The 27,734-nt window shown below is 42.8% G+C and overlaps 1 protein-coding gene and 1 non-coding gene across 2 annotated transcripts in view; one reads left to right on the top strand and one right to left on the bottom strand.

Moving 5' to 3' along the window:
- Nucleotides 1–27,734, top strand: part of LOC126473194 (shootin-1-like) — a 301,192-nt gene that overhangs the window by 66,295 nt on the left and 207,163 nt on the right. Inside the window, exon 2 of the mRNA XM_050100089.1 lies at nucleotides 24,018–24,158. The gene's annotated coding sequence lies outside the window, so the exon portion shown is untranslated. The remainder of the gene's footprint in view (nucleotides 1–24,017; nucleotides 24,159–27,734) is intronic.
- Nucleotides 9,365–9,439, bottom strand: Trnas-cga (transfer RNA serine (anticodon CGA)). Its single transcript has one exon. It is a non-coding gene; the product is annotated as a tRNA-Ser (tRNA).

Raw genomic sequence — 27,734 nt, 5'->3', positions numbered from 1 at the left:
CGTCTGGTTTCTGTACAAGTTGTAAGTAGCCTTTCACTCCCTGTACTTCACCCCTACTGCCTTCAGAATGTCAAAGAGAGTCTTCCAGTCAGTATGGTCAAAAGCTTTCTCTAATTCTACAAACGCCACAAACATAGATTCGCCTTCCCTTAACCTGTCTTTTACGAGAAGTTGTGGGGTCAGTATTGCCTCGCGTGTCCCTACATTACTTTGGAATCCAAACTGACATTTCTCGAGTTCCACTTCTACCAGATTTTCCATTCATCTGTAAAGAATGCGTGTTAGTATTTTGCAATCGTGATTTATTAAACCGATAGTTCGGTGATTTTGACACCTGTCGACACCTGCTTTCTTTGGGATTGGAATTATTATATTCTTCAGAAGTAGCAAGGCTTCAAAATAAATGTTCGCAAAGCCAAAGAAATGCGGATAAATTCGATCATCACGAATAGGCTGGCCATGAATGGAGAGAACGTAGAACAAATGGTTCAAATGCCTCTGAGCACTGTGGGACTTAACATCTGAGGTCATCAGTCCCCTAGAACTTAGAACTACTTAAACCTAAGGACATCACACACATCCATGCCCGAGGCAGGATTCGAACCTGCGACCGTAGCGCTCGCGCGGTTCCAGACTGATGCGCCTAGAACCGCTCGGCCAGAGCGGCCGGCAGAACGTAGAACAGGTCTAATCTTCCCTCTATCTCGGAAGTACAGTCACGAATGCAGGAGGCGCTGAGGAGAACGTTTGTAGTCGCAACCGCAAAGCAAATGTTGTGTTTGTACGATTGTACCCTGTTCGGAGAAATAGAAACATCTCAAAGAAGAGCAAACTCCGGCTTTTCAATAGCAATGTGAAGGCTGTTCTGTTGCATGGTTGCGAAACTTGGAAGGTGACTAACCACATCAAAAACCAGCTCCAAGTTTTTACCAACTGCTGTCTCCGGCGTATTTTAAATGCGAGATGGCCAGATATAATGACAAATGAAGATCTTTGGAGGGAGACAAATCAGCAACCAATCAACATATAAATCAAGGAAAGAAAATGTATCTGGATTGGGCATTCATTGAGGAAACCAAATGGAGCTGTTGAAAGGGTGGCGTTGGACTGGAACCCTCAAGGAGTTAGAAAACATGGTCGTCCCAAACAGACCTGGAAAAGGACGATCGAGAGAGAAGCTGCATAGGATGCACGTGAAGAGATGTGCTAGAAATCGTACTAGGTGGAGGAATTTCGTCACGGCCCTGTGTTCCAGAGGGAACGACAGGAACTAAGTCAAGTCGAGTAAGTTTTGAAGTCTGAGGGTATTTCGCCTGACTCATACATCTTGCACACCAGATGGCAGAGTTTTGTCATGGCTAGCTCTCCCAAGGCTATCAGTAGTTATGACAGAATGTCGTCTACTCCTCCTTATTTCGACTTAGGTCTTTTAATTCTCAATCAAATTCTTGTTACAGTGTCATATCTCCCATCTCATGTTCATCTCCGTCCTCTTCCATTTCTATAGTACCACCTTCAAGTTAATATCCCTTACTTAGATCCTCTATATACTCCTTCGGCCTTTCAGCTTAACCTTCTTTGCGTAGGACAGATTTCCCATCTAGACTCCCGATATTCATACAACTACTTTTTTCCACAATGGTCTCTTTAATTTTCGTCTAGGCGATATTTATCTTTCCCCTAGGGAAATACTTTTCTAAAACCGTATATTTGCCCTCTAGCCATGCCTGCTTAGCCACTTTGCACTTCCTGTCAATCTCATTTTTTTAGACTTTTGTATTCCCATTCGCCTCCTTCGTTTGTTGGAAGAGATTTTTATTTTTCTGCCGCAAGCTACATTTCCAGAGACTGCAGATACAGAGCCCTCATATTTACGGATTATTTGTGCGCAGAATTATTTCATTCGCTGTTTTTCGAAACGTTAGAGTTCCTGTTCTGCCTCCAGAAAAAATAAGTGAGCACAGTATCAGATCCATTATTAATCAGCGAGATGAAGTAGCCGGGGCCGCGGCCAACAGCCATGTCTGGTGGCGTTAACGCCGGTCAGGCCACAAAGAGGCCGCGGTCTGGCGTCGGGAGGGAGGAATGAGCTGACGTCGCGCTGACGCAGACCCGCGCCACCCGCCAACAACCGCTCTTTTCCCACTGCGTCCGTTGCTCTACGGAACACTCTCGCTCCCTGTCCAGGGGCGCGGTATCTGGCCATGGCCGACGTGCTAAACACTCTCCATCTTCTGGATGGAAACGCTCTCTCTCCAGACGAGAAAATCGCATACGAGACATGTTCAGGAAGTAAGTGTACTAGATTTTTATATTTTTTTTAGAAACAGGATATTGTTGACTATTTTTCTATCTAGTCACCGTCCCTTTCAGTTCATTTGGTGAGACGCGACAAGGTTCCTCATGCCTTCCTTGAAGATATCTCCTGCCAGCCCCTTTCCCCACTACGGAACCTCTCTCTGCAGCCGTCACATAGTCTAAGGCAGAAAACCGCGGCGGGGGACTTTAATGTAGTAATACGAGGGTAGGCTCAAAATGCACACAATGCTTGTAGAATGCGACCTAAATGACTTTGATACACGCGCCAGGTGTGGGAGGTAACGACCCCCACTATACGCATGCGCAGTTTGAATGCCTTGCGTTCCTGCAGTGTATCTTGAATAGCGGCAATATGGAAAAGTGTTGTAGTGCTACGCCAGCGAGAGAGTTAATCAGCGTGCTGTTATCGAATTTTTAACTGCTGAAAAAGTGGCTCCTAGTGAGTTTAAAGGCTGGTTATGCTGACTATACTGTTGATAGGTCTATTGTAAATCGCTGGGCGCCAAGTCAAATGAGTCCAAGAGCGGCTTGGCGGTTAAGGCTGTGTGAGGGCGGGCATTGTTATGCCACAAGCACATTCCTCTCTTCAGCATTCCCCACCTTTTGTTTTGAATGACCCTTTTTAATTTCTCAGGGTCTCACAAGATCGTTGTGAACTGATGGCCTGCCCTTGAGGTAGAACTTAGATCAAAGTGATACCTTTTCGGTCCCAAGACTTCGCCGTGAGTTTCTGCCCGAAATTGCCGTTTTGAAATTTGTCGCAGGTGTGAGGACACTGTGACGACTCTTTTTTCGTCTCAGTCGTCTAATGGACCACCCACAAAGAGCTCAGAAAATCCTCGCCTTCCAGTTCAAGTCGGTTAAGAAACTCGCGGGCACTACTGACCCGGTTTTTCTTGTGCTGCTCTGTCAGTTATATTGGGGCCCGTCATGCGCCAATTTCCGGTATCCCAGCGTTTCTGTCAGTGTCTCGTGTCATAGACTTCTGGAAAGTTGTGGGAACATGGCAGAAATTTCATCCAGGGTCAATCTGCTGTCTTCACGAGCAGTTTCCTCGATTTTTTTGCATCAACTCATCAGTCACAGTGGAACGTCCTCCACACCTCTGTTCGTGATGAATATTTGTTGTTCCTCCACTAAGCTCCCTACACCGATTAAACGCACTGGTTTTGCCCATAACACCTTCGCCGCAGACCGTTTTGATTCACGAAAAAATTTCAGTGGGTATTATTCCTTCCGAGAGTTGGAAACGAATCACATCATATGGCTCGCAGCTGGCGGGATTTCTTACTGACATCTTTCATGCAACTGGATGCTACAGTGTGAGTTTATGTACTACCGTGTTCCTCCGATGCTCGCTGTGGTCAGGGGATCTCCCTCGACCACTCAGTCTTGTCAACCTTATAAAAACAAAACAATAAAAACATAAAACCACACTCCTTTACGGTCACAGTAAATGGCTCTGAGCACTATGGGACTTAACATCTATGGTCATCAGTCCCCTAGAACTTAGAACTACTTAAACCTAACTAACCTAAGGACATCACACACATCCATGCCCGAGGCAGGATTCGAACCTGCGACCGTAGCAGTCGCGCGGCTCCGGACTGAGCGCCTAGAACCGCTAGACCACCGCGGCCGGCTTACGGTCACAGTACATTCACTTTCTGAGCACATCGTATATAGAGTGCATAAAACCAATCGGGTAATAATGTGGGAGCAGGGTAGGAGACGAATAGGGCACAGGTCGATAATGTGCCGTAATGAAGCTACGGCCATAATGCGACAGCCGATCAGCGAAGAGCGCGCGGTAGAATTTTGCATTTAAACTAACGTGCGGCTCACTTTGAAGATGGCTGAACGTTATACGGCCGAAATATTAGAAGAAGAAGGAGATTTCTTGCGGCTGCACACCCGAAACTTAATGGAACAGTCTTTGCGCCGCCAAAACCTGAAGATTCACATAACGTGCACAACTTTACATTTCCCTGAGTTATGAGGAAGTTGTCAGGCTTTGCTCCAGGCTATTATTTTGCCAAGATAAGATTGATTTTTACTGAAGTTTAATCAGATAAATCCTCGTCTCAGATAACATAGCCACTTCAGTTGCAAAAAGTCGAGGTTGCAGGTAGAACCAGTTTTTATATTTAGCGCAATTAAAGACAACGATTGAGTAGACACAAAAAGAGAACGAAGTACAAGAATGACATGAAATGCTTTTGGTGAATTAGAGTTTTTGGAAACAAAGCTTTCGATGTGTTTGGAATGGTAAGTTTGTAGTATTCATAACCAGTTTTGATCATCTATACATACGAGGGTAGGCAGGAGCACGTAGAGGAACAGTGGCTCAAGTTTGAAAGATTGGTTGATCTTGCCGTGGATAGATATGTACTCAGTGGAACAGTTCATAATGGGAAGTACCTTCCATGGTACACAGTCGCTGTAACGAAACTTTTAAAGGAACAGTAACTATTGCATAATAGGTGTAAAACAAAGTTTAGGAACATAGATGGACAGATTCTGAATGAAACACGATGGGCTGTCAAGAGGGCAATGCTTGAAGCGTACAACGACTAACATAGCAGAATGTTGTCAAATGATCTTTCACAAAACTCAAAGAAATTCTGGTCGTATGTAAAGGCTGTTAGTGGCACCAAAGTTAGCGTCCAGTCCGTAGCGAATGAAGCAGGAACTGAAACTGAGGGTAGCAAAGTAATTGATGAAATGCTTAATATGTTTTCAAATGTTCCTTAACAAATGAAAACCCGGGAGAATTGCCCCCAGTTTAACTCTTGTACCACTGAAGGATGAGTGAAATAAGTGTTAGTGGTTTTGACAAACAACTAAAATCGTTAAAATTGAACAAAGCTCCAGGGCCCGATGGGTACCTGTCAGATTCTATACTGAATTCGCGGCTGATAGTCTCTCTCCTAACTATAATCTACCGTAGATTCCACGAACAAAATACCGTGCTCAGTAGTTGGAAGAAAGCACCAGTGACACCTGTTTTCAATCCACAAAACAATATCCTTGACATCGATTTGCTGTAGAATTTTAGAACACATTCTGAGCTCTAACATAATAAGGTATCTCGAACATAATGACCTTCTCCATCCCAACCAGCAGAGATTCTGAAAGTACAGATCGTGCGAAATCCACCTCACACTTTTCTCACTTGACGTACTGAAAGCGTTGGATCAAGGCAGTCAACTAGATGCAGTATTTCTTGATTTCCGAAAAGTAAATGACTCAGTACTATACCTACGCTTATTGTGAAAAGTACGATCATATGGTGTATCAAGCGAAATTTGTGACTGGATTGAGGATTTTTTTTGTAGGGAGGACGCAGCATGTTATCCTGGATGGAGAGCCATCGTCAGATGTAGAAGTAACTTCGGGTGTGCCCCAGCGAAGTGTGTTGGGGCCATTGCTATTCATGTTTCATATTAATGATCTTGCGGACGATATTAATAGTAATCTCAAACTTTTTGCAGATGATTGAGTAATCTATAACGAAGTAATGTTAGAAAAAAGCTGCATAAATATTCAGTCATATCTTGCTAAGATTTCAAAGTGGTGCAATGATTGGCAACTTGCTTTAAATGTTCACAAGTGTAAAACTATGCACTCCACAAAATGAAAAAAAGTAAGTATCTTATGACTATAATATCACTGAGTTACAGCGTAAATCGGCCCACTCTTAGAAATACCTAGGTGCGACGCTCTGTAGAGATATGAAATGGAATGATCACATAGGCTGTCGTAAGTAAAGCAGGTGGTAGGATATTAATGGCACTTTTTTCGTCTAACATCATTCTCGCAACGGCAGTTAAATGTAAATATTTCTCCCCATTTGGATTTCGAGAAAGTTTGTCTCGACAGGCATACGCCTGCTGCTCATGAGACATTAACAAATATACTTTGAAACAAAATTTATAATGTTACAAAACAGCTTATATTTCAGCAGATATCGTAAAAGTGAAATGAAACTATATTTTTTGCTGTATTTTGTGTCGTGGAGAAATCTTCCACTCTGATTTTGAGGTAAAGTAGGTCTGCGATAACAGAGGTAACTGGAAAGTAGAAAATGCAAAAAAAGTAAGGTCACAGAAATTTTAGAACAGCTGACAGTTATAGAGTTTTTTTTTCATAGAAACAAATGATTTACAAAAGTGAATTATGTATTATCCTTAAGCTAGGCTCAAATGAAGCTAACAGCGGGAACTTCATACGATGGTTATGCGCTCCTAGTTTCAGTTTTACTTCATTTACCGAAAAAAAAGAAAACAAAAAGTGTCTGGATTTGAAATGAATTTTAGATAGTTTTCAAAATATCAATTAGGTGATACGCTGAAACAAATGACTAGCAGTTCTGTAAGTAGGAAGTGATCAGTTTAGCATATATTCTGACATTTCGCTTTTCGAAGATTGATAAGTCTCTAACAGTTTTGTTAACAGCTTATATTTGAATTAAATATTTTCGAATCAGGTATGATTTTTAAAAGTTAACTAACAAACAGTAGATATTCATCTGCTGTGTTACCCAACGATCCTCGGTTAAAGACGACACGAAACATAGATAACTAGCAATAGAACGTGTGTAATGTGTTTTCCTTCTCAGGAAAACGATTCTCCTGACAAGGAAGAGTTCCATTAAGCACAATTAACTTTTTTCGCCTAATAAGTGAATATTGCGCCATGGGAAAATGTAGCGCTCCCGTTTTCCACGGTTCGTCGCGTTTAGGGTAGATGAAGATAACGGTCCCCCGTTTCTTCTTTGATGCGGGGGTTGGGGTTATGGATCACCGCTGTAGCTCAACCGGTCTGTAAAACTACCCAAACTCGTTTGAACAGCACACCGGTGTTACCAAGGCTGCTGGAGAATCAGGCCGTAGAACAATCTCTGCCTCCGTCTAAACCTAACCCGGAAATGTTCCTCCGGCAGAGTCGCACTTCTGTAATCTCAGACGCATCCAGACGCATGAACGGCTGTGGAAATCAATGGGCAGGACGCAGGTAGCTCATACCTTTCACGAACAGGCCACATGAGAGTTCCTGAGACATAAATTTTGTTTGTCTTACAATAACTTTTCAAGCGGGGGGTCACACTACTATTAAACGCAGCCATGGGGTTGACAGTTTTGCCCTTGGCAACATTAAACATATCTAGTGTATCTATATCTGGTGCATCTACAGTATTTGTGCGTGAGTAATATAGTGGGGGCACTAGATGTGGCAGAAAATCGTTTATAAAATGAGAATGATTGAGGAAAGCGTATGGACTATTTTAGAAAGAAGAAAATCTAAATTGATAGACGTCTGGCTCGGCACACCTACTTCCAAATTTAAAAAAGCCTTGATGTATTGTTTCTTCTGTTGTACTTCTTCCATGGGCGGTGACGGCAGTTTTAGTGGGTTTCGAGTTACTGCAAAAAACAGTGAACTTCAAGAAGTGGCAATAAAGTAATTAGAGGAAGGAAACCTCGTAGACAACCTCAAAAAAGATATGGACATATGTGACAATCAAGTGAGAAATTTCTAAGCATTAATGAAGTTAATGTGAAAATACACCGCCGGCCCGTGTGGCAGAGTGGTTCTAGGCGCTTCAGTCTGGAGCCGCGCAGCTTCGAATCCTGCCTCGGGCATGGATGTGTGTGATGTCCTTAGGTTAGTTAGGTTTAAGTAGTTCTAAGTTCTAGGGGACTGATGACCTCAGATGTTAAGTCCCATAGTGCTCAGAGCCATTTTTTTGAAAATACACCGCATCTGAAACATTTTCTGTGTTTTGCAGCTTTACTTTCCGAATAGCCCTAGTAAAAAGGCTGTTGACATTGTTATTTCAGTATCAAACGTTTTCATTTGTGACAATCAAGCGATTTGCACTTGTTTCAGTCTATTTCTACAGAAATTACATAAAAAAGTTATTGAAGCCTCCTGGCAGTCCAAAACAGTGCCTAACTTCGACTAGAATATGAGACCTTCCCTTGTGGTCACTGAAGCACCAGCTGCACGTTGCATCGATAATAATGATGATTCGGGGTCTCTGAACGCTTCTCTGCCGATTGCTCGGTCCTCACCTTTTGTCGTCTCTCTAGGTCGACCGCTTCCTTCTTGACTCTGTGTTCGACAATGGTTCGCCCACTCCTGCCAACATCGTCCAATATTGGCATCCCTCCCATCCAGATGTCGAGAGATTCGGCGAGTACTTCAACCGGCTTCTTTGATCCCAACTACACGTACTCTCTCAGATGCTGACACATGCTTATACTATTCAGGCGCCTGTCTGCAAGGCATAGTTACAGTCCAACTGAGTACACTTCATGCCCTGCTATCGATATGTCCCCTGTTTGCCATCCTTGCCGGCTGTGCGGTGAAATTGCGCTGCAGCGTCACTCATTTATGCATCGGCCGCCAAAGATTAGAATTTTGCATTTTCCGTTGAAACCTGTACGAATATCAGTGTGTGACCAATTTGCATAACTCCTTCGTGCTGCGTCGCTTCCTTTTTTAATATTTTTCCCTTAGAGCCTATAATACTAACTAAATGTACGTGCAACATTATGTCGCTGGCTGACACATAGTTTAAGAAATACGATGTCATAGACATTGAGATGCGCGAAAAACTATCTTTCGCTTGAAACGGAGCGCAAATTAGCCAGACTGTGCTCATTCAGTATTTGGGAATGAGAGCACTTAGCGACTTCAAATAAACTCCAAATATAATTTCAAATTTTTTCCAAACTTTTTCTCGCTTACCTGCCTACCGTCAAGTGCAGTATCTGACACAATAATTCATTTGTAAAGTAATCAGAAGTATGAAGCTGTTTTGCACAGGGCAGTTGGATACTTTAAAGAATCAGGATTTACAAGAAATATCCAATTGCAGATGATGGTAAAAGTAACTATGTTTAATAATTGACACCAGAATGTCAATAAGTCATAGAATCAATGTTTTGTTGCAAAATATGTTTCGCCTGATCTCTCTCATCTGTAATAGGTTCTAATTTTTAAAGTGTCTCTGAAAGTCCCTGGCAGATTAAAACTGTGTCCCGGACCGAGACTCGAACTCGGGACCTTTGCCTTTCGCGGGCAAGTGCTCTACCAACTGAGCTACCCAAGCACGACTCACGCCCGGTACTCACGGCTTTACTTCTGCCAGTATCTCTTCTCCTACCTTCCAAACTTTACAGAAGCTCTCCTGCAGCGTTCGCAGGAGAGCTTCTGTAAAGTTTGGAAGGTAGGAGACGAGATACTGGCAGAAGTAAAGCTGTGAGTACCGGGCGTGAGTCGTGCTTGGGTAGCCCAGTTGGTAGAGCACTTGCCCGCGAAAGGCAAAGGTCCCGAGTTCGAGTCTCGGTCCGGGACACAGTTTTAATCTGCCAGGAAGTTTCATATCAGCGCACACTCTGCTGCAGAGTGAAAATCTCATTCTGTCTCTGAAAGAATTAAATGTAGAAGAGTCACCTGACAAAACAAAAGCTTGGTGAAATGACCAAAACGTTCTTAAGGAGGAAGAACTGACTGGGCGTAAATTTAAGTACGTACACTGTTGTTTGATGCTTCCTGTATCCATATTAATTCTGTTCGACTAACACGATGCACCGTTTCTTACAGTTATTCGTGGTCAGGTGCCTTCTGTTCGTATCCTATCGAGTCATTTAAAGTTCAAGTTTCTTCGTGTCCTTGGCACAACTTCCCTTCGAAGCCTGCACCTTGCTGATGATTGTGAAATACACATCACTCCGGACACGATTTTCTTGTATTTGCGTTGAATAATAATGTTGAGTGCGTAAAACTGTGGACTTCAGTGTAGGTGTTCGTGGATAAAATCGTGAACTGGTTGCGTAGAAACCTTTAGCCATTTCCCATTTTCGTGGTTTCCTGCTTCTCGAAGGGTAATCAGTGGTGTTACACTTGCCGTCAGAGTTAGCTACAAGCACAGAACTGTTAGGTAAAAAATGTCGCTGGTTGTCATTGTTGCCGACTCTGTTCACTGAAAACTGTTCACATTTTGATTCAAACGGCTTCCTATTCAGAAACCCCTCGTTCCATATATCCTTCTCACGAAAGAAAAAGTGCAAATTCTAATGATATTCTTTAACATCTAACCATTAGGCTCTAATGAACAGCTGTTATCGTTTTCTGGAGCTTTTTATAAGAAAACGTTTAACTGATTTGAATCTGTTATGCAGTATAATGCAGTTTTTCACATGTCATTTCCAGGTACAACTTATCCCCAAGTAGCCTAGTTAAATGAAATGTAAAAATATTTCAAAATGCCTCCAGGAAAACTACTGCAGGAAAAATTATGTCTTCAAACTTGGAAAAATACTGATATTATTATGCTGTATGACATTTGCCTTGCTGAATAATGGAAGTGAAAATAACTCTATGTCATTTAAATCAAGTTTTCTTTTATGAAGTAAATTATGATAATTAAAATTTCAAATGATTTGGCCTCCGCCGTTCCTTTGAATTAGGTACAACCCGAAGTTACTGGAATAGCATCGGCTCTGGTTGGTTGTATTTAGAACGCGTTGAAACCGTAAATAAATTTTTCACTTCATCGCCCTCATGAAAAATCAGCGTCGTATATTTCTAACAAGTCAAGCAGATTCTTGTTTCTAGATACTGGGATTGCCATCGGTCGAGAAAGTTGAGCGATCGTCCGCACCTCTACACAAGGGTCAGCTAATACAATTACTAAGGCCACCACTAGTTACAAAAATAACTTCAATTTTAAAAGGTTTTCATACTGGTTGGATGAAAGTCAAGACTTACACACGTCAAAAAAAGTTTTGCATCACTTCGGTTCCGAGAGTTCTAGAACCAGTACCGAAAATTGGAATAGAGATCAACATAAACATCATTTCCGCCCTTTTTATTGCTCATGTAAACCACACATTGTATGTTCTACCACCATGCAGCGAGACCCTCAGAGGTGATGGTCCAGATTGCTGTACACACCGGTACCTCTAACACCTAACACCCAGTAGCACGCCCTCTTGCATTGATGCATGCCTGTATTCGTCGTGGCATACTATCCACAAGTTCATCAAGGCACTGTTGTTCCAGATTGTCCCACTCCTCAACGGCGATTCGGCGTAGATCCCTCAGAGTGGTTGGTGGGTCACGTCGTTCACAAACAGTCCTTTTCAATCTATCCCAGACATGTTCTATAGGGTTCATGTCTGCAGAACATGGTGGCCACTCTAGTCGAGCGATGTCGTTATTCTGAAGGAAGTCATTCACAAGATGCGCACGGTGAGAGTGCAAATTGTCGTCCATGAAGACGAATGCCTCGCTAATACGCTGCCGATATGGTTGCACTAGCGGTTGGAGGATGGCAATCACGTATCGTACAGCCGTTACGGCGCCTTCCGCGACCACCAGCGGCGTACGTCGGCCTCACGCAATGCCACCCCAAAATTGCAGGGAACCTCCTTCTTGCTGCACTCGCTGGGCAGTGCGTCTAAGGCGTTCAGCCTTACCGGGTCACGTCTTCGACCATTGTCTGGTTGAAGGCATGTGTGACACTCATCGGTGAAGAGAACGTGATGCCAATCCTGAGCGGTCCATTCGGCATGTTGTTGGGCCCGTTTGTACCGCGCTGTATGGTGTCGTGGTTGAAAAGATGGACGTCGGGAGTGAAGTTGCGCATCATGCAGCCTATTGCGCACAGTGCGAGTCGTAACACGACGTCCTGTGGCTGCACGAAAAGCATTATTCAACATGGTGGCGTTGCTATCAGGGTTCCTCCTAGCCATAATCCGTATGTAGCCGTCATCCACTGCAGTATTAGCCCTTGGGCGGCCAGAGCGAGGCATGTCATCGACAGTTCCTGTCTCTCTGTATCTCCTCCATGTCCGAACATCATCACTTTGGTTCACTCCGAGACGCCTGGCCACTTCCTTTGTTGAGAGCCCTTGGTTGAACTACAGACAACACGAGCCGTGTACCTCCTTCCTGGTGGAATGATTCGAACTGATCTACTGTCGTACCCCCTCCGTCTAATAGGCGCTGCTCATGCATGGTTGTTTACATCTTTGTGCGGGTTTAGTGACATCTCTAAACAGCCAAAGGGACCATGTCTGTGATACAACAACCACAGTCAACGTCTATCTTCAGGAGTTCTGGGAACCAGGGCGATGGTAAAATTTTTCGTGATGTGTGCATTTACTCTGGTATTGTTAAGATAAAAAAGCTCACCCTTTACATCACGATGCGACATAAAGAAGAGAGAGAATCAGAATGGGATACCGAATTATGAATCATCTTCTTATACGCGTAACATTGAAAACGACTACGAATATCACATACTAATTTCCTTGAGTTATTGTTACTCTTTGACAAATTACAATGTTATCTTCGGTATTTTGCCGATACCTTAAACATTCTGCACCTAACTTAAAAAAGGCTTAAAATACCAAAATAGTTAACCACGGTAAAATGAGCTGCACATAGGGTAAGACATACTCGGAAAGAGTTTAAAAATACTTCAGAACTATGGCTGCAGTATGCCGTTACGTGCCGTGAGGTATCGATCAACTGGGTAAGCGCACGCAATTACTTTCCCATGACGTCACTTTAACTTTAATCCATTCTTAGTTTCTAAACCAGACCAACCACGACCGAAACCACAAAACATGGAACACCACATGTGTTGATATTGCTAAATACCGGTACATTGATTCTTTATGCTAGAGGGCAGGAAACTCGTGATAAAGAAGAGGACCACGTTGTATGCTTGAGTTCGCGTGTTTGCAGTTAATAAATTCGTGGAATGAATTCTTTTCAATGAAATGTTCTTCTTTGCCTATCTCCTTGCTTCGAGATAATATGTTGACAGGACGTGTTCTATGACAAGAGGCAGTAGAGGAAGCTGTAGACGGCAAAAATTGCAGGAGAAGACAGTTATACTGCGTTGTTATTGTGGTCTTCAGTTCGAAGACTGGTTTGGTGCACCTCTCCAGCTACTCTTTCCTATACAAACCTCTTCATCTCCAAACAACTGCTGCGACATACATGCGCTTGGACCTGCTTACTGTATTCACATCTAGGCTCCCAATTTTTACGCCCCTCACTTCCCACCGTTATCATATTTATGATTACTTATTGTTTCTGGCTGTGCTATCAACGTATCCTTTTTTTTCAGTCAAGTTGTGCTATAAATTTATTTTTTCTCCAATTCCATTTAGTACTCCCTATTAGTTACCTGATCTTCCAGTCTAATTTTTAGCAGTCTTCTGCAGCGCCGTACTTCAAAAGCTTCTGTGCTGTTCCTTATCTATATAAACGATTTGGGAAACAAACTGAGCAGCAGTCTTCGGTTGTTTGCAGATGACGCTGTCGTTTATCGACTAATAAAGTCATCAGAAGATCAAAACAAACTCCAAAACGATTTAGAAAAAATATCTGAATGGTGCGAAAAGTGGCAGTTGACCCTGAATAACGAGAAGGGTGAGGTCATCCACATGAGTGCTAAAAGGAACTCGTTAAACTTCGGTTACACGATAAATCAGTCTAATCTAAATTCATATAAATACCTAGGTATTACAATTACGAACAACTTGAATTGGAAGGAACACATAGAAAATGTTGTGGTGAAGGCTAACCAAAGACTGCGTTTTATTGGCAGTACACTTAGAAAATGTAACAGACCTTCTAAGGAGAGTGCCTACACTACGCTTGTCCGTCCTCTTTTAGAATACTGCTGCGTGGTGTGAGATCCTTACCAGATAGGACTGACGGAGTACATCGAAAAAGTTCAAAGAAAGACAGCACGTTTTGTATTATCGCGAAATATGGGAGAGAGTGTCACAGAAATGATACAGGATTTGGATTGGAAATCGTTAAAAGAAAGGCGTTTGTCGTTGCGATGGAATCTTCACACGTAATTCCAATCACCAACTTTCTCCTCCGAATGCGAAAATATTTTGTTGACACTGACCTACATAGGGAGATACGATCACCACGATAAAATAAGGGAAATCAGAGCTCGTACGGAAAGATATAGGTGTTCATTCCTTCCGCTTGCTATACGAAATTGGAATAATAGAGAATTTTGAAGGTGGTTCGATGAACGCTCTGCCAGGCACTTAAATGTGATTTGCAGAGTATCCATGTAGATGTAGATATTCTCTTCTTGTCTGTTTATTGTTCACGTTTCACTTCCATGTAGCGGTACACTCTACACAAATACCTTCAGAAAATACTTCCTGACACTCAAGTTTAACAAATTCCTCTTTTTCATAAATAATTTTGTTGCTGTAGCCAGTCTGCGTTTCACCTTCTCTCTGCTTTGGTCAACATCCCTAATTTTGCTGCCAAAATAACAAATCTCATCAACTACTTTTAATGTCTCATTTCATAATGTAATTCCTTCAGCATTGCCTGATTAAATCGATTACATTCCATTAACCTTGGAGTACATTCCATTAACCTTGGTTCCTATTATAACCTCTTTTCAAATGCTATCCTTTCAACTGCTGTCCCAAGTCCTTCGCTGTCTGACAGAATTACAATTTTATCCGCAAACCTCAAACTTTTTACTTCTTCTCCCTGAGCTTTAGTTCCCTCTCCAACATTCTCGTCGGTTTCGTTTACTGCTTGCTCAGAGTACATCGGAGGTAGACTGCAACCCTTTCTCAATCCCTTCTCAACCATTGCTTCCCTTTCATGTCCTTCCACGCTTCCACCTGCAGGGTGATTTCTGTACTGGTTGTCAGTTATATATCTCCCTGTATTTTATTCCTGCTAGTTCCATATTATCAAAGTATGTATTCCAGACAAAGCTGTCAAAACATTTTTCTAAATTTGCAGGTGCTAAAAGCGTAAATTTGACTTTCTTAACCTATCTGTTAAGATGAGTCTTTGTGTCAGTATATCTGAGTAAGCTGGATGTAGGTACTCCTCTGAGATAAGCAAAGGAGAGGAAATCGTGGAGGCCTTCATAAAACTAGTCAGAAGACTGATGGCAAAAAAAGGTAATGGACGGAGAAACCCCATGTACGTTGACACATCTATTTTTTTCTTTTATAAAAAAAGGTAAAGCTTACAATTTGATTTTGTTATCGCTCCATGAACTGAAAACCGTTTTAACATCCGCCTTGTAATGGAGGTGGTCGGTAGTTCACTCTCATAGTGAGGTTCAAATGGCTCTGAGCACTATGGGACTCAACTGCTGAGGTCATTAGTCCCCTAGAACTTAGAACTAGTTAAACCTAACTAACCTAAGGACATCACGAACATCCATGCCCGAGGCAGGATTCGAACCTGCGACCGTAGTGGTCCTGCGGTTCCAGACTGCAGCGCCTTTAACCGCACGGCCACTTCGGCCGGCATAGTGAGGTAAAGAACCCGATACATACATTTAATTCACTTCACGATCTAACAACATTTCTCACACAAAGTTGTTTTTCTTATTTTTATTTACATCCGTACGAATATAAACGTGTTATTTGCTTATTTACTAATATAGAATGAACTTGAGATAGCTATTTTCATTCAGATATTGTAATTCTTTCATTGTTATACGTACTTCGTACTTTTTCGGAACCGGTAACATTGATTATTGTCACTATTATTGTTATTATCAAGATTGTTATTAATACTAATATTGGGTATTGAAATAATAATATCAAAAATGAACTGAGAGTGTAATATGCACAGAGTTACTTCTGTTTATTTTACAATCGATGCTAATGACATCTAATTTCTATAATCGTTTTTGGCCGGTTGGCGGGTACTTGCTAGTAGAAGTCAGACATGAGTAGTGATTCGACATGAATCACAATCGGGCATGTTTTGGAGACAGCCGAAGAAGTAGTATTTTGTAGAGTTTTATTTATTTATTTATTTTTGTTGATTTCATGTACTCTTATAAGAGTGATATTGAAAGTATTCAGCAAAATGTGGACGATGGAAAAACATCCTGTACTATTTCATTTAAAGATGTGTAGAAAACCAAACTGAACCCATAAATCCTTTTAGAGAACCTTTGCGAGCAATGTGAAGAACAAGTAAAGGATAATGATCAAAACTTAAGTTAGAAGCAAAATTATAAATATTCAGTTTTCAGTTCGGGGAAGTTCTAATCCTTACCTGTTGTTGCTTTTCAAGGTGTTGAGAGATATTCACGCATTTCGAGTACTTCAGTTTAGTGGTAATAAGAGAGAACCTGAAATTGAAGGGAAACGTAAATCACTGTTGCCTACGTGCACCTTTATTTATTTTTTATTTATTTATTTATTGTTCCGTGGGACCACATTTAGGAGAAGTCTCCATGGTCATGGAACGAGTCAATACATGAAACTATAACTCGATTGTAGAAACAGATAAAATGAAATATAAGAAACATATTCAGGCGACAAGTCGTTAGTTTAAATAAAGAAAATCAAGAATGTAACACTGGAATTTGCTTAATTTTTTAGCTCTTCCAGCTGCCAGCCAACCTGTATCCTGGTAAAGGAAGCCTCTGAATTACCTCCTTATTTAAGAAGTGTTCAGATATACCAATAATTTCAGAGTCAACATCTATAAGCAGTTCACTAACTTTATCTCTAATACCTTGTATATTTTGATGAAATATACTAATTCCCTCATTAATCGGATACCCAAGCTTTGTAGATAGTGGTTTCTTTGTTAGAGAGACTTCCCTTAAGCAGGAATACCTATCATCTGACTTCAATCTAAAAAAGGTACAGCTCTAACACCCACAACTACCGGAATTTTCCCATGAGTGATCCCACCACCCCCACCTATGCTGTCACCTATAAGTTTTGCCAACCTCCCCTTCCCATACCTGTTGAGGTGCAGGCCATGTCTAGTGAAACCCATCCTACTGATAGACTCCATCGACACCACTGAAATGTGACTCATGCCTTCTGTCATCTGCGCACCCCCAAGTCTCATGTTATTACGCCTGACGGCTGTATTAAGATGAGGCCGATCGTGACGCTGAAACAGTTCCACGAAATGCACATTCGTGTTGCCAGTCTGAATGGCAATCTTTTCCAGGTCACCATCTATGTCATACTCCCCATCCCTATCAATACTATTACCAGCCCCACCCACAATCACTATCTGATCCTCTTTAGTAAAATCCCTACATAACCCCCCTACGTTAAAAGTCACCTGAGCCAATCCTGCATTAGGCTTCACAATGCTGGTGACCTGGTACTCACTCCCCAAAACTTCCTGCAACTGCTGGCCTACACCTCTACCATGAGAACTACCCAACAGCAGAACATTCTTCTTTCTCTTAGACTTTGCAACTGTCCTAGCCACCGTAACTGCTGAGGTCTGCTGCATACTTCCTACATCTACAGCTACTAGAGCTTCCTCTCCACTTGACTCTGACAGTTGGTCATATCTATTACAAACACCAATAGTAAAACTATCTGAAAATCTCCTTCTCCTAGCAGATCTCTTGCCAACAGCCAGCTCCCATTCCCCAACCCCCTTCTCCCTCCTCATCCTATCTAGTTCCTCCTGTGCGTTTTTCAACTGCACCTGAAGGGCACAGATCTTACGCTCCTGCTCCTCTATCAACTTACTCTTGCTACATAACCTGCAGTTCCAGGAGAGGATCTCACCAGAATGCCCACTGGCTTCCCCACTGCATGCCCCCCAGTGAAAATACTTCGAACAAGTCTCACACCGCAATCCACTACTCACGAACATACGGCAAAGCCCACACTTCTCACTCGTGGTAAAATTTTACAATTATTGAAACAAGAAAACAACTTTATCTAAGTTCCGCTACTACAATAAGAAGATGTTAAAAACTAACTACAATTATCACAAACTTGCTCTACAAGGGAAGTAACTACTATTATTGACAGTATTAATCAACAACAAATGAGAATATAACAAAATACTAACACAGAAAGAAAATCAAACGTCTAATGACACTAACGAAACTGAAAGCAGTTCGCAAAAATTTCTTCTGAAGTTATTTCACCAGAAAATACCAAGAACACCGGTTGAAGACTACTAAAGTTCCTAAATAAACTACTACACACAAACAATTAATTAGTACTTAGCTTTCGATGCGCCGCTACAGCTGCAACTGGTCAGCGCGGAATGTAAACACAGGTAAGAGGTTAAGTTGCTCGATACGAAACACTCACAAATATCAGGCCACAACACAAGAAATGCAGAGGTGAATGAAGAAACCACTAATAAGTCACTTATATAGTAAATATTATCACAAAAACAGTTAAAATATATATCTAAAACCTAAAAATAGATGAAAACTTAGAGAGCGATCTCACAGGCAGTCACGCGCTTATGACGTCATCGACTTATCAATCTGTCATGCAGTCCTTGAGCAAATTGCTTCCATACGTCCATCATAATCGAACGTATTATCACTTAAAAACTGACCCATTTGATTTATTTCAGTGAGAGCCCATTATCAACAGCGTAGTGTAACACATACTAACCCTTACACGTATTCGTGTAGTCATCGACGGCTGTTGCAGCCTGTGCACACTGGCTGCACACTCGAGATGGATGAGGGAAGAGCCGGCCGCTGTGACCGAGCGGTTCTAGGCGCTTCAGTTTGGAAACGCGCTGCTGCTACGGTCGCAGGTTCGAATCCTGCCTTGGCATGGATGTGTGTGATGTCTGTAGGTTAGTTAGGTTTAAGCAGTTATAAGTCTAGGGGACTGATGACCTCAGATGTTAAGTCCCATAGTGCTTAGAGCCATTTAAACCATTTTTGATGAGGGAACCCGTGTGCAAATCGACAGTCAGTGAGATCCAGATCGAATACTTTATTACACTGCAGTCATGTGTGCGCTGATTTGAAACTCCCTGGCATATAATAACCGTGTGCCAATCCGCACCGGAAACCAAAACCTTGCCTTTCGCGCCACTGAGCTCTTGTCATTCGACAGCTAGTAACTAGGTGTGCAGAAGAATTTCTGGGAAATAAGGGTGCATTCACCGTCAGAAGGCGTGACTGTGGTGCTCCAAGGAAGCGCCGCACACCCGAATTTGAAGAGGCCGTACTGTATCATGCTGAAGGGAACCCGTGAACGAGTACACGAGCTATTGCGCGTGCAGTGGATGTTGCTCCCAGCACCGTCTAGTACGTTATGGATGACAAACAACTACATCCACACCGCCTCTGGTATTTACAGAATCGTGTTTGAGGCTCAAGCCAGGTGAGAGAGGTAGGATAGACGTCAAATGACATCAACCAATCAAACGGCTGTAGCACGGAAATGGTACGTTTCCGAACACAGATTTCTGTTCAAAATATTATGTACTTAACAGGAATTTTCGAACATCCTGATATTACAAACCAAAAAGTATTTTTACTGAAAAGAAATCGAGCATACAGAGGAAACAGTGGCGCAGTGTGGTTCAAATGGCTCTGAGCACTATGGGACTGAACATCTTAGGTCATAAGTCGCCTAGAACTTAGAACTACTTAAACCTAACTAACCTAAGGACATCACACACACCCATGCCCGAGGCAGGATTCGAACCTGCGACCGTAGCAGTCCCGCGGTGGCGCAGTGTGGCTATGTATTACTCTGTAACCGTTAGCTAACAATCTTTGGCCGCATCTCTAGTTCCATGTTTGTGGAAACCGTCGCTTAGTGTACGAAGGGTGCATCAATATTAATTGACCACAGTGGACCCTACCTGATTCATGCACAAGGGGGGGGGGGGGGAGGGGGGGGAGGCGAGGAGGAGGCAGACAAAAGGAAGGAACAACGTAATAGGCAAAGTGGGAGGAGAAACTGATAAAACTTCGCAAGTATAGTCTGAGGTTAAAAATTGGGGAGGCAAGAGGAATTTGGATAACGAAGTCAGTAAACAGGGGGTACTCAATAAGAAACCTGACGAAGTAATCTCATATCCATTTTGTGAACAGTTCTAAGGGTTGCTTTTCCCTCGCCTCTGTTAGCTCATCTCTTATAGACATGCAGCACCTCTAGGTTCGGAACATAATTAGATTCAAGTGCCACAATAGGAAATCGTTCACAGCACGGCACGGTTACATGAATTAATTTTGATCCTTTGGCCACCTAATATCAAAGCCTTTCACAATTGCACGTTTCCTATGAGAAGTGGTTACCGCGGCCGTATCTGTGTCACGACGAGGAGAAGGCGCGATGCAGCACCGCTAGCAGCCCAGTTTGGACAAACATGAAACTGGAGATCCGGCCAAAGATCGTTAGCTAACAGTTGCAGAGTAATACACAGCCACACAGCACCAATATTCTTTGCCGATATTTATTTCTTCTCACTAAAATTAGTTTTGAGTTTTATTACACTGAAGCGCCAAAGAAACTGGTCTTGCGTATTCAAATACAGAGATATGTAAACATGCAGAATACGGCGCTGCGGCCGGCAACGCCTATATAAGACAATAAGTGTCTAGCGAAGTTGTTAGATCGGTTATTGCTGTTACAATATGTCACGATTTAAGTGAGTTTAAACGTGGTATTACAGTCGGTGCACAAGCGATGGGATACAGCATCTCCGAGGTAGCGATCAAGTGGGGATTTTCTCGTACGACCATTTCACGAGTGTACTGTTGAATATCAGGAATCCGGCAAAACATCAAATCTCCGACATCGCCGCGGCTGGAAATACATCATTGAAGAACGGGACCAACGACGACTGAAGTGAATCGTTCAACGTGACAGAAGTGCAAGTCTTCCGCACTGCAGATTTCAATGGTGCGCCATCAACAAGTGTCAACGTGCGAGCCATTCAATGAAACAACATCGATATGGGCTTTCGGAGCCGAAGGCCCACTCGTATACCCTTGATGACTGCACGACATAAAGCTTTACGCCACGCCTGGGCCCGTCAACACCGACATTTGACTATAGGTGACTGGAAACATGTTGCCTGGTCGGACGAGTCTCGTTTCAAATTGTATCGAGCGTATAGACGTGTACAGATATGGAGACAACGTCATGAATCCATGGACCCTGCATGTCAGAAGGGGACTGTTAAAGCTGTTGGAGGCTCTGTAATGGTTTGGGGCTAGTGCAGTTGGAGTGATATGGGACCCCTGATTCATCTAGATACGACACAGACAGGTACACGAACGTAAGCATCTGTGTGATCACATGCATCCATTCATGTCCATCGTGCGTTCCGACCGACTTGGCCAATTTCAGCACGACAATGCGACGCGCCTCACGTCCAGAATTGCTACAGAGTGGCTCCAGTAACACTCCTCTGAGTTTAAGCACTTCCACTGGCCACCAAACTCCCCAGACACGAACATTATTGAGCATATCTGGGATGCCTTGCAACGTGCTGTTCAGAAGAGATCTCCACCCCCCTCGTACTCTTACGGATTTATGGAGAGCCCTGCAGGATCCATAGTGTCAGTTCCCTCCAGCACTACTTCAGACACTAGTCGAGTCCATGCCACATCGTGATGCGGCATTTCTGCGAGCTCGCGGGGGCCCTACACGATATTAAGCAGATGTACCAGTTTCTGTGGGTCTCCAGTCAATAAAACACTACTATTATGACGACACTTGCTTTATTTAAAGGTTCGTGGACAGATGTATTGATAGATGTCAAATTTCAAAGGTATGAGAGAAGAGCCGAGTAATTGCTGTACTGAAACGTGGTAAAGAAGGAAACAGTCCAAAGAACTTTAAACCAATCGCACTACTATGTCACCTTTACAAATTGCTAGAGAGAATGACTTTAAACTGTCTCTTACACGTTATCGATCCCTTGGTTATACCTCAGCAAGCTGGATTCCGCCCTGGTAAAGCTACACATGACAATTACTCATTCTTATGCAGTTTATAGAATATGGTGTTGAACCCCGTAAGGTGACTGCAGCGGTATTCGTAGACTTGACAGCAGCGTACGACACCGCCAACCACCAGTTACTATTAAAGAAGGTTGTAAAAGCTAACCAATGATTTCAGCCTCACCAGGCTCATCGCCAATCTTCTGCAGAACCGAAGATTCTTTGTCGACCTCCAAGGCCAGTGTAGCCGATGGAGGGTACATAAAAGTGGCCTTCCCCAGGGAAGTCCGTTGGCTCCAGTTCTGTGCAACCCATAGTCTCCAACTGCAGGAGTTTCTTCTATAGTGATGATCTCGCTCTGGCAACCCAAACACAAACTTCGATTCAATAGGAATGTCCCTAAATAGAGCTTTTGAAGGTCTGTCAAAATACTACAGAATAAAAAAGCTTAAACCAAACCCATCGACAGTCATACACTGAAGAGCCAAAGAAACTGGTACACCTGCCTAATATCATGTAGGGCCCCCGTGAACACACAGGAGAGCCGCAACACGACGTGGCATGGACTCGACTAATGTCTGAAGTATTGCTGAAGGGAACTGACACCATGAATCCTGCATGGCTGCTCATAAATCGGTAGGGGTACGAGGGGGCGGAGATCTCTTCTGAACAGCATGTTGCAAGACATCCCAGATATGCTCAATGATGTTCATGTCTAGGAGTTTGGTGACCAGCGGAGGTGTTTTCTAAACTTTTTCAAGACACTGTCCAACTTACATCTGTTTTCGAGATCGTTTGCCGTTTTAGTTCACCCGTGCATGTGCAGATGGAACAGATTGGTCTGCAATGTAAGAGAGATCATTTTGTGTTGAACCTGTCGAGGACATCTATGTTGCTTTCCTCAGGCAGAGTTTCCACGTCTCCAGGTTGTAAAAGTAGCACAGAATTTCGATCAACGCTTGTATGGAATACCTTTTGTCCGGTTGTGAAACTAAATTGGTCACAATTAAATGGCAACATGAGCGCAAAAATCTGTGAAATTGTCTGCATCTGTCCGTATAGCAACAGTTTTTACCAGATAAAAATTATGTCTTCAGCGTGCCAAAAATATTTCAGTAATACTGAAGATTTGTTTCGTTTATGATCCATGTTATTGAGAAATACGAAACCAAGTCGTATGCAGTGAGGCTGCATTGCCATCTAAAAATGGCACATTTGCAGTTTCTCCCTCTCCCCACTCCTCAAGCTCAGGCATCGCAGTCCTGGTGGTGGGGGAAGTGTGCAGGCAAGCTGAACACTACGGCATGCGGGCCAGGTCACAGCTCGAGAGCCTCCCGTGGACTATGTCGAACTGTTACCACCATAACAGCGCTTCATTGTACTCTTTCGATGTCAGATGTCATACCTACCGGACAGTAACTCCAATAACTTACGAAGTACTCTAGAATAGATCGCGCTAGCGTTCTGTGTGCGATTTTCTTTGCAGTTGCACTGCACTTTCTCAGAACCCTTGCAACCATAGAAATTTTGTCCCACGACAATACACTCCTGTAGACAACAGCATCATCAGAGAACAATATGATAGTGCTGCCGATCCTATCTGATCAGTAAGACACAAGGAAGCACCCAGTGCAGACTCCAGCGTGTACGTACATCACAAAGGGAACGGTACCAGCAGCCATCAGCAGAGCCGCCAGGGCCACCGACACAGGCCGGTGATTCATGCCGGTTCCGCTGTCGCTCTGGTGGTCTGTGTGGCCACTTTCGTAACTGCAGTCTGCGTACGCGTCACGTACTTCCTGCGACGTCAGGAGCACTGGTCTGGGTCGGCGCAAGAGACCGCGCGCACCGCAGTCCTCGCCAAGTGGCACCCAGAAACTGGTTCGCCCTGACGTCGGGGAAGCTACGAAATAAAACCTACCCTCTGGTTTTTGTTTTCTGCCTACAGGTCGCAGAGAGGTGGCACTTCTTTACCATGCCATGGCACTGGTAGCCTGTTCTCGGAGCGTCTGAATTTCGGGAACAGTTCAAAGAAGACTGGTAGCTCCTAGAGCTGTTTGGTCTACATCAGTCCACCCATCAGGATCTAGTAAGTATCGCAACTCTTTTAAATATTTATAGCATTCGCCATTTTCAGCACTATAATTGCCACACAACTTGCTCTAGAAGTTAGGTGATAGGTGCCGTCTGTTCATGGTCTTCCTATCTGTGATCTGATAATGGGATTCCATTTCCATACCCGTAATCTTTCATCATCTATTTTTAATTAGGTATCGATACCCTGCCAACTTCCTCTCTAACAATTATTTCCTAGCGCTCTTCCATTTTTTTTATGTTGCTGTTCGTTCATGGTCACTTTTGAGTATCTCTTTGTACTCGTATTTCAAACGCATCAACATTCTTTACAGTCTCTTCGCGTATTTCTCACCACCATCCCCAAACTATTTTTGAATCAGTCTCTTATCGCCTAGGGCCGCAAAAAGTGTTTTGTGTAGCTTCTTGATACTCTCTTCAGAGACAAATAAGTACTCTGTTAAAATCTGGCCGAATGTACACAAATTCCCCATTCAGCAGTATTAGCACAAGAGCTCCACGCTAAAGATTCAATTTTTCTGATTTTCAAAGATATATTATTCTTTTCTCTTACAACTAACAATGTAAAGTGACACTATTAATTTTAAATATTTTCTGATAGTTTAGTATAGCCCACCAAACATGTAGAAAAGAGAGGTAAGCTTTTAAAAGTGCTGTCGTCGTTTCTGGCAGAAAAATCTTGTTGCTTGGGTGCTCAATTTGTCTTCTCTCTTATCTTAGCATACAACAGAAACACATTACTCTCCACAGTCACACGTGTAAGGCACAAACAGTAAACAGCTACACCAATGATCCCTGGCACGTAAACTGCCGAAACAGAAACGCCCTTGCTATTCCATGCATGACACGAGTGGATGAAAAAGTAGATGTTCCGTAGATGGCTTTGGATAGAAAGACACTAAATTGTGTGTGTGTGTGTGTGTGTGTGTGTGTGTGTGTGTGTAACCCGGATCCTACAAGAATATAGTTCATGTTAACTGTTGAATAATTGCTGATATACAACTGGTATGCTATGCTTATGTGAAAAAAATAGAACGAAGTTGTATGAATAGACCTACACGTTCCAGATATTAATGACATGTTGTGTAAGAGATCACTGGAAGATATGGCCCAGTAACTAATCGTCGTTGGAATGAAACTTTCATACCTAACTTTCACTGCACCCCCGCAGGGGCGATTCGGCTAATATCACATTTCCAATTGACGCAGTTGTCCCACAGCTTTAGAAGACAGCTCTCGTTTTTGAGCTCTCCGAGCAGAAAATAAAGGAAGAAGAGGGATGGTATTGACGGGGCGGGAGTTGCTCTATACCGGAAAGCAGGCAGTGGTGTATTTTCCGCGAGCAAGTGTTGAAAAGCTGACACAAATGTATCTAGGGCTTCGGCTCAACGCATTGAGCAGTCATTGGCTGTTTAAAGTGATCTCCGAACCTCTGGAAGACATTGTAAAGTATGTAGTGACGCGATGGGAGCCCCTAAATCGCAACCCATGTTCAGGCAGTTCTACTGCTACTTCTGTAGTTGATTTGCGAACGCTCTTCACTGGTGTTGTCACAAGTGTTCCGCTGTCTAGGCTGTGCATAAAAACAGCCGCTCACGTAGCCAACTGTTAGGACATACATTTCGATTCGACACATCGTCCTTTCTGTACTCCTCAGGGCCTAAGATGACTGGCTATATCTGTACCTTCAGTTGATGTATTTTTATGGACGTATAATTCGGAATAGCGAAATATCTCTCCTTTTGCCTCACACACTCGCAGCAGCAGCAGGAGCAGCAGGCGATATACTAGTGCAGCTCATGATGTACAGAAGATGTCCTTTAGTAAGTATATTAGTAGTCATACAGCCCACTCAGTGCCAATGCGCATCATCTGTCGCAGGACATTTGCTCCCCAAACGGAGTCCGAATGGCACATAGCGAACTGAAGGGTCTTGAAAACTTTTACGGAGAAATTTTGACTTTAGTGAAGTAAGGTAGCCACTGACGAATTAAAAAACATATTATTGATGAAGGTGGCGCAATGATTAAAGTAATGGACTCACATTCCTGACGAGTCGGACTCAAATTCCCAACTGCGGATCCTGACTTAGGCTTTCCGCGTATTTCCGTAAATAATCTGTTATTCCGAATTTTTTTGCCCATCTCTGACTTTACGTTTCGTTCATTTCATATCACTTCGTGCTATTATCCTTAGCTGTCTGCATTTCTTTACAATCGTCCTAAGACGATGCTACATTCCTGTACACAACGTCATCGTCAGCTAACAGTCTCACAGTACAGCAGAGCGTATCTGATTGAGGACGTTAGAAATAATTACTCTTTGTTGGGGCACATCCGATGTTAGTTTACTTTCTGTTGAGCATTCGCCGTCCAGTATACGTACTGGTTTCTGTCAGACCAATATTAATCGAGCCAGTGATAGACCCTGGTATCTTTGTTAATAAAAATGGTTCAAATGGCTCTGAGCACTAAGGGACTTAACTTCTGAGGTCATCAGTCCCCTAGAACTTAGAACTACTTAAACCTAACTAACCTAAGGAGATCACACACAGCCATGCCCGAGGCAGGATTCGAACCTGCGACCGTAGCGGTCGCGCGGTTCCAGACAGTAGCACCTGAACCGCTCGGCCACACCGGCCGGCTCTTTGTTAATAGCCAATGATGTGGAGAACTATCGTACACCTTTTGGAAGTCTAGGAAGACGGGATCTACCTATTTACTTGCGCCTACTGTATGCAAAATACCGCGTATGAACGAAGGAAGCTGTGTTCCACACGAGTGGTTTTTCCTAATACTGTAACAGAAGATAATTCTTCTTAAGGAAAGGCATTATGTTTAAGCACAGAATATGATTTAGACTCCTGCTGTAAACTACATTTTTTATTCATCTAGGATGTCCTAACCTAGACTAATATCTGTTGACCTTGAATGTCAGCTAAGCAATGTCATGTGATTTATGAAGTAATGTTTACTTCCTCAACCACTTTTTACTAATATTTAATTAGCACCACGCGTTTCGGGAGCATGTTGCCATCATAAGATGCATTCCATTTACTTGTACATTACATTAATGAGAAGTTTGATTACGTTCATTTGCTGTGTGTATCAATGAGGTAATGTGTCGAAATACTATCCTGTAAAAGATACACATAGTTTTATTGTGCACATTAAGTGGTTTTCATTTTTATATCATTTTATTAGTGCATTCGCTTTTTTTGTTGATTATTTAGTTGTCTGGCGCACGGACCGCAGCTTAACGTTTTCAGATACAGATATTTACGTCATTCGAAAGAGTCTCGACAGGTAAGATAAACTAGTTTCAATTTCTAATACAGTAATATCCAGTGAAGATGAAATCTTTTCTACCTAGATTCACTTATGCCATGGCGCGTGTAAGGTACTGTGATTACAAAGTAAAGACAATTTTTTGTCGCTAATATTTCATATGAGCCTGACAGAATATGGGAGCGACTGGTTGGCGTACTATTTTGCTTAACGCGTGCATTTCCAGTTTGGGACGTGTGTGGAGGTTGAGTGGCTGTGGAACGGAAAATTTGTAAATTTGTGGT

The sequence above is a fragment of the Schistocerca serialis genome, chromosome 4 (assembly GCF_023864345.2).
Source record: "Schistocerca serialis cubense isolate TAMUIC-IGC-003099 chromosome 4, iqSchSeri2.2, whole genome shotgun sequence".
Lineage (NCBI taxonomy): Eukaryota > Metazoa > Arthropoda > Insecta > Orthoptera > Acrididae > Schistocerca > Schistocerca serialis.
The sequence above is the reverse complement of the archived record's forward strand: the minus strand, read 5'-3'. Positions and strand labels throughout refer to the sequence as shown.